Raw genomic sequence first — 7,214 nt, forward strand, 5'->3', positions numbered from 1 at the left:
TCAATCCGCGAGATCGGGCCACACACGGGGTCTTAGACCTCATCAGTATACTTTCTATCACAGATCCGAAGGTAAAATCTTTGTTGCTAAGAACGGAACCTTTCTTGAGAAAGAATTTCTCACTAAAGAAGTGACTGGAAGAAAAGTAGAACTCGATGAGATTACTGAATCTTCTCTCATTGATCAGAGTAGCGCAGTACCGAAAAATGTTCCTGTGCCGCCTGCACCGGTAACAGAGGAAGCAAATGATAATGATCATGAAATTTCAAACGAGATAGCTAGTGAACCTCGCAGATCGACAAGGGAACGTGCCACTCCTGATTGGTATGATCCTTGTCTAAATGTCATGATTGTGGACAACAATGATGAAGACCCTGCGACGTATGAAGAAGCAATGATGTGCCCAGATTCCAACAAATGGCAAGAAGCCATGAAATCCGAAATGGGATCCATGTATGATAACAAAGTGTGGACTTTGGTAGACTTACCTGATAGCCGCAAGGCTGTCGAGAATAAATGGATCTTCAAGAGAAAAACAGATGCTGATGGTAATATTACTGTCTATAAAGCTCGACTTGTCGCAAAGGGTTTCCGACAAACTCAAGGTGTTGACTACGATGAGATTTTCTCACCTGTAGCGAAGCTAAAATCTGTGAGGATTTTGTTAGCAATAGCTGCATTTTTCGATTATGAGATTTGGCAGATGGATGTCAAAACAGCGTTCCTTAATGGAGACATTGAGGAACAGTTGTATATGGTACAACCCAAAGGTTTGTCGATCCTAAAAATGCTGACAAGGTGTGCAAGCTTCAGCGTTCAATTTATGGACTGAAGCAAGCATCCAGAAGTTGGAACCGACGTTTTGATAAGGTGATCAAAGACTTCGGGTTTATACAGTGCCATGGAGAGGCCTGTATTTACAAGAAAGTGAGTGGGAGCTCTGTAGCATTCCTGATATTATATGTACATGACATATTATTGATTGGGAATGATATAGAACTGTTAAGCAGTGTAAATGGTTATTTGAATAAAAGTTTTTCAATGAAAGACCTTGGTGAAGCATCGTACATTTTAGGCATCAAGATTTATAGAGATAGATCAAGACGCCTAATAGGGCTTTCACAGAGTACATACCTGGATAAGATTCTAAAGAAGTTTAGAATGGACGAAAGTAAGAAAGGGTTCTTACCTATGTTACCAGGTAAGGTCTTGAGTAAAACTCAAGGTCCGGCTACGGCAGAAGAAAGAGAAAGGATGAATCAGATCCCCTATGCCTCGGTAGTAGGCTCTATCATGTATGCCATGCTATGTACTAGATCGGATATAGCACATGCTGTTAGTTTGACTAGCAGATATCAAAGTGATCCAGGAATGGAACACTGGACAGCGGTCAAGAATATCCTGAAGTACTTGAAAAGAACTAAGGATATGTTTCTTTGTTATGGAGGTGACCAAGAGCTCGTAGTAACCAGTTACACCGATGCAAGTTGGAACACTGATCCTGATGACTCTAAGTCTCAGTCTGGGTACGTGTTTATATTGAATGGTGCTGGAGTAAGCTGGTCAAGCTCGAAGCAGTGCACGGTGGTGAAGTCTTCAACAGAATCGGAATACATAGCGGCTTCAGAGGCTTCATCAGAAGCGGTATGGATGAAGAGGTTCATAGTGAGCTTGGTGTGGTTCCTAGTGCATTGGACCCACTAGTCATCTATTGTGACAACATGGGTGCCATCGCCAATGCACAAGAACCAAGGTCACACAAAAGGCTGAAGCATATCAAGCTGCGTTATCATTCGATTCGCGAATACATCGAAGATGGAGAAGTAAAGATTTGCAAAGTACACACTGATCTGAATGTAGCAGATCCGTTGACTAAAGCTCTCCCTAGGGCAAAGCATGACCAACACCGAATGCCATGGGTGTTAGGTACCTTACAATGTAATCTAGATTATTGACTCTAGTGCAAGTGGGAGACTCGTTGGAGATATGCCCAAGAGGCAATAATAAAGTGGTTATTATATATCTTTGTGTTTATGATAAATGTTTATATACCATGCTATAATTGTATTAACTGAAACATTGATACATGTGTGTTATGTAAACAACAATTAGTCCCTAGTAAGCCTCTTGTATAACTAGCTTGTTGATTAATAGATGATCATAGTTTCATGATCATGAACATTGGATGTTATTAATAACAAGGTGTCATTATGTGAATGATATAATGGACACACCCAATTAAGCGTAGCATAAGATCACGTCATTAAGTTATTTGCTATAAGCTTTCGATACATAGTTACCTAGTCCTTTCGACCATGAGATCATGTAAATCACTTATACCGGAAAGGTACTTTGATTACATCAAACGCCACTGCGTAAATGGGTGGTTATAAAGGTGGGATTAAGTATCCGGAAAGTATGAGTGGAGGCATATGGATCAACAGTGGGATTTGTCCATCCCGATGACGGATAGATATACTCTGGGCCCTCTCGGTGGAATGTCGTCTAATTAGCTTGCAAGCATATGAATGGTTCATACGATACCACATACCACGGTACGAGTAAAGAGTACTTGTCAGGAGACGAGGTTGAACAATGTATAGAGATACCGATGATCAAACCTCGAACAAGTAAAATATCGCGTGACAAAGGGAATCGGTATCGTATGTGAATGGTTCATTCGATCACTAAGTCATCATTGAATATGTGGGAGCCATTATGGATCTCCAGATCGCGCTATTGGTTATTGGTCGGAGAGAGGTCTCTACCATGTCTACATAGTTCGCGAACCGTAGGGTGACACACTTAAGGTTTGATGTCGTATTAGTAGATATTGAATATGGAATGGAGTTCGAAGTTTTGTTCGGAGTCTCGGATGGGATCCAGGACATCACGAGGAGTTCCGGAATGGTCCGGAGAATAAGATTCATATATAGGAAGTCATTTTATAAGTTTGAAAATGATCCGGTGCATTTATGAAAGGTTCTAGAAGGTTCTAGAAAAGTCCGGAAGAAATCACTATGGAAGGCAGAGTCCCGGAGGGACTCCACCTAGCATGGCCGGCCAACCCTAAGGAGTGGAGTCCCAGGTGAACTCCACCAAAGGTGGCCGGCCACCCCCCCTCATGGAAAGGTGGGAATCCCACCTCAAGTGGGAATCCCACCTTGGGTAGGTTTCCCTACACATGGATGGTTTTGGGTTTGGGTCTTATTCGAAGACTTGTAGTTCAACACTTGGGGGTTCCACCTATATAATGAGGAGCAGGGGGAGGGGGCCGGCCACACCAAGCCCTTGTTGGCCGCACCCCTATAGTGGCCGGCGCGCCCCTCTCCCAAACCCTAGCCGCCCCTCCTCCACCACCTCTCCCGCATACGCTTAGCGAAACTCCGCCGGAGATCTCCATCGACACCGCCACCACGCCGTCGTGCTGCCGGGATTCCAAGGAGGATCTACTACTTCCGCTGCCCGCTGGAACGGGGAGAAGGACGTCGTCTTCATCAACACCGAACGTGTGACCGAGTACGGAGGTGCTGCCCGATTGTGGCACCGTCAAGATCTTCTACTTGCTTTTGAAAGCGGCAAGTGATCATCTTCTGCAACAACGAGATCTAATCTCGTAGGCTTTGGAAATCCTCAAGGGTTAGTCTCGTTCATCCCCTCGTTGCTACCGTCTTCTAGATTGCATCTTGGCTTGGATTGCGTTCTCGCGGTAGGAAAAGTTTTTGTTTTCTATGCTACGAATCCCATCAAGCTTGTAGTCTGGCTCAGAGCAGCGATGAGAGCACCAGTATGGCCGCGTGCAACCGTGCACATGACCGCCTCAACTATCAATGGCTTGAACGTAGCATCAACGTTGATTTGTACATTTCTCTCGATTGATTGCAACTTATTTTGCAAAAAAAAAACATGCCAAATAATCATACCAAGTATAAAACTTAAAGATGTGAGTAATTTCTAAAATAATGGCATCACTCCTATCCTTTTTGTTTTGAATAAATATCTGCTCTTAACTCAACAGAGCTTGACACCAAATTGATTTGACACTTCTGATCTGACTCCCCCAACGAGTACTAAGAGTTAAATATTCCACATGGTCAATAAAAAATTTCCATCTTTTGATAAAAATGGCATATAATACATATATTCGTTGCACAAGTGCAAAATAAAAAAATATTACCACAATATGTCACCACACCACAGAGTGATATTAAACTATTGAAAGCACAAAGCATATGTAAAAATCTTAATATATTAAGGAATTGCTTTTGCATGATGTTATGCTTTACTTTTGTATTTGAACCATTATGGTAACCTTGATCTCTAATGCCATAAATATTAAGGAGAAGTGACTTTATGGGATAAATTAATATATTGGAAATCCCTTCATAAGATGTATCATGCAGCACAAGGAAACCAAGATATAGTCGTCGTTTTACAAACATGGTGAATATATCACTACTCTGTTGTAGGAGGAGGCTAATAGTGCCCTCGATATTATAGGGGTTTGCCCTATATTGCATATAGGGTGTAAAATTATTTGTAGTCCCCTGGAAATACTCCAATCTCGCGATATGAAGAGTGTTCAGATGTTTGCGGGGTTTTGTTCTACAAATTTTATTAAATTTGACAAAATTTAAATAAAAACTATAGACATCTACGATACCAAGTAAATGTACATTAAATTCGGTAATATAGATGTCCATATCTCTTTCTTAAATTTAAAGATGGAGGGAGTATACTCCATTCCAGGTTTCCTAAACCATTCCTATCTGTATCTTCAGGCAGGCCAGAACGAATAAACATGGAATTGTAAGCCCACATAAGCAATGAGCAGGCCTAACATGTCGTGCAAATCAGCAGAATAATTGGCCCACGATTGTTTGTACCTACGCTCAATTCTGAATTCTGAAAGTGTCACTCTGACATGGTTCAGGTCCCATCCCATCAGAGCATCTACAGCGAAATCAACATGATCGAGTAAAGACTATTTCACCTGATTATGTACTGGATATTACAGGCAATGATCATATTCCTATATCCTGTACCAGTGCACTTTAAACTATACTACTAGCAGCTACGGTTTACTGACCCTGCGTGTAATTGTTGTTTATGCCCCACGGGTCAATCCCCACCAAACACATCGCCAGTAAATCTGGGATTCCCCTTTGATGAACTGCTAGTTCCGATGAGGCCATGACATCGAAGTACCAATACCCAAGGACGCCCGTGCACAGGAATGGAGTTTTCCGATCAAACACTTGCAGGCAACTTTGACCAAAATACAATACATATTACCCTCTCCGGGAACACAAAACCCTCAAAGCCGGCACCGGAGAGAGTGCCGCCGGCTTTCACTGACCGGAGCTTCGCTCTCGGGTCAAATAAACATGACAAAACTAGTTCTAGGTAGGAGCCGATGCTCGCCAGTGGAGGGTAAACAAATCCAGTCCAGACAGGCCGGCCTTGGGATCACTGACAACCTTTGTTTCTGCTGTGTGGATTGGTACCTGTTTATGGCTGTTGTTTGCGATGGGCACTGAAAGCAATGAGCCCATAGTCTGCATTTGTTATTGGCCGGCGTGTGATTGTTGCTTAGCTGAAAATTGGCGTAGCGCAACATTGCTTTGTGTTGCATCGTTGTCCTAGATAACTTTCTTTGTCCTGAAGCTTACACACGTGAGACCTGTTGGGTTTGACTAGGTTTCTTTTGGATGGCAAAGGAAGTTTAAATTTTTGTATGCCATTACTGCTTGTCTCCTAGAGAAATTTCATGGCCACTGAGTCCTAGTTATAGAATCAGCCCTACGCAATGTTTCAAGTCATATGCTTTCTATCTGCAGACTCCCTAAGGGTTTACTCAAGAAGTTTGATTTTTCAGAAATATGATGTGATGACAAGAAAAAGGGTCCGAAGAAGTACCACTTTTTTTTTTTGATAAAGGGCACTTTATTACTTAAATTTTTTAAGCATTAAACCCAGCCTCTGCATATCTAAGATGCACATAGCCGTCCAAAGCAACCAAAGTTCTCAAAAAACGAAATACAAAAAGGTCGGTACATGGATCAACAAGAATCTGCACCAACTTATAAGATGATGGTGGTCTAATCCGGAGATTATGCTACCACCCAAAGTCCCTTGCCGTGTCCTCCAACCGTGTAGATACCTCCATAAATATGTCGTGGTTCTTCATAAGCTGAATAGACGACCATGAACAAAGCAAAGTACTGCACCGGTAGATGACTTGCATAAGAGAAGATTTTTTATCATTAAAAATAACATCATTTCTACATAGCCAAAGATACCATATAATCGCAAGCACTGCCACCCTAATAAGTATTTTAAACCTCTTATCCACCCCATTAAGCCAATTGCCGAAGATATTAGCAACACTCCTTGGTGGATATACGGTAGAAACCTATTTGAATCATTGACCATATAGACCTCGCAAAATGACACTGGAAGAACGTTCTATAGTCTCATCATGATGACAGAAGACACATTTCTTACTACCTTGCCAGTTGCCTTAGCTAGGTTGTCCTTGGTAAGGATAACCCCTCGGTGAAGATACCAGGCAAAAACCTTCATTTTCAATGATATCTTCATCTTCCAATTTTTCTTATTATTAATTATCGGCTGAGGAGGTTGAATCAACGCTCTATACATAGAATCCACAGATAATTTTCCATTCTCATTAAGATTCCAGCAAAATTCATCTGGTCCAGGTGATAATTGAACGAACATTAAGCGTTGAAGCAGTGCGTTCCAATTATCAAGCCTAACTCCGACAAGATCCCTTCTAAACAACACATATGGCGGGGAAGACTCCATAACCTTTGCTAAGGTTTCCCCTTTGTGCCGAACAATATTATATAAAGCTGGATATTGTCCCCGGAAGGTGGCGTTTCCTAGCCATTTGTCCTCCCAGAACCTAATCTCGGATCCATCCTTAATAGAGAAAGAGGTAAAAGGGAAAAATGTTGCTTTGTCGCCATGAGGCCAGCCCAGAAGTGAGAGTCTCCAGGTTTCCAAAAGACCTGAGAGATCGCTTTTAAGCCAACATATTTTCTCCTTAGTAATGTATGTTAAACCCCATCTTCAGTTAGCAACTTGGCTAAATATTTCCCCAGTAGGGCGGTGTTATTTACCTAAGAGTCATGAACACCAAGCCCTCCTTGGTCCTTAGGTCGGCAGACAACACTTCATTTAGTAAGCCG

The sequence above is a fragment of the Lolium rigidum genome, chromosome 2 (assembly GCF_022539505.1).
Source record: "Lolium rigidum isolate FL_2022 chromosome 2, APGP_CSIRO_Lrig_0.1, whole genome shotgun sequence".
In the NCBI taxonomy this organism is placed as follows: Eukaryota; Viridiplantae; Streptophyta; class Magnoliopsida; order Poales; family Poaceae; genus Lolium; species Lolium rigidum.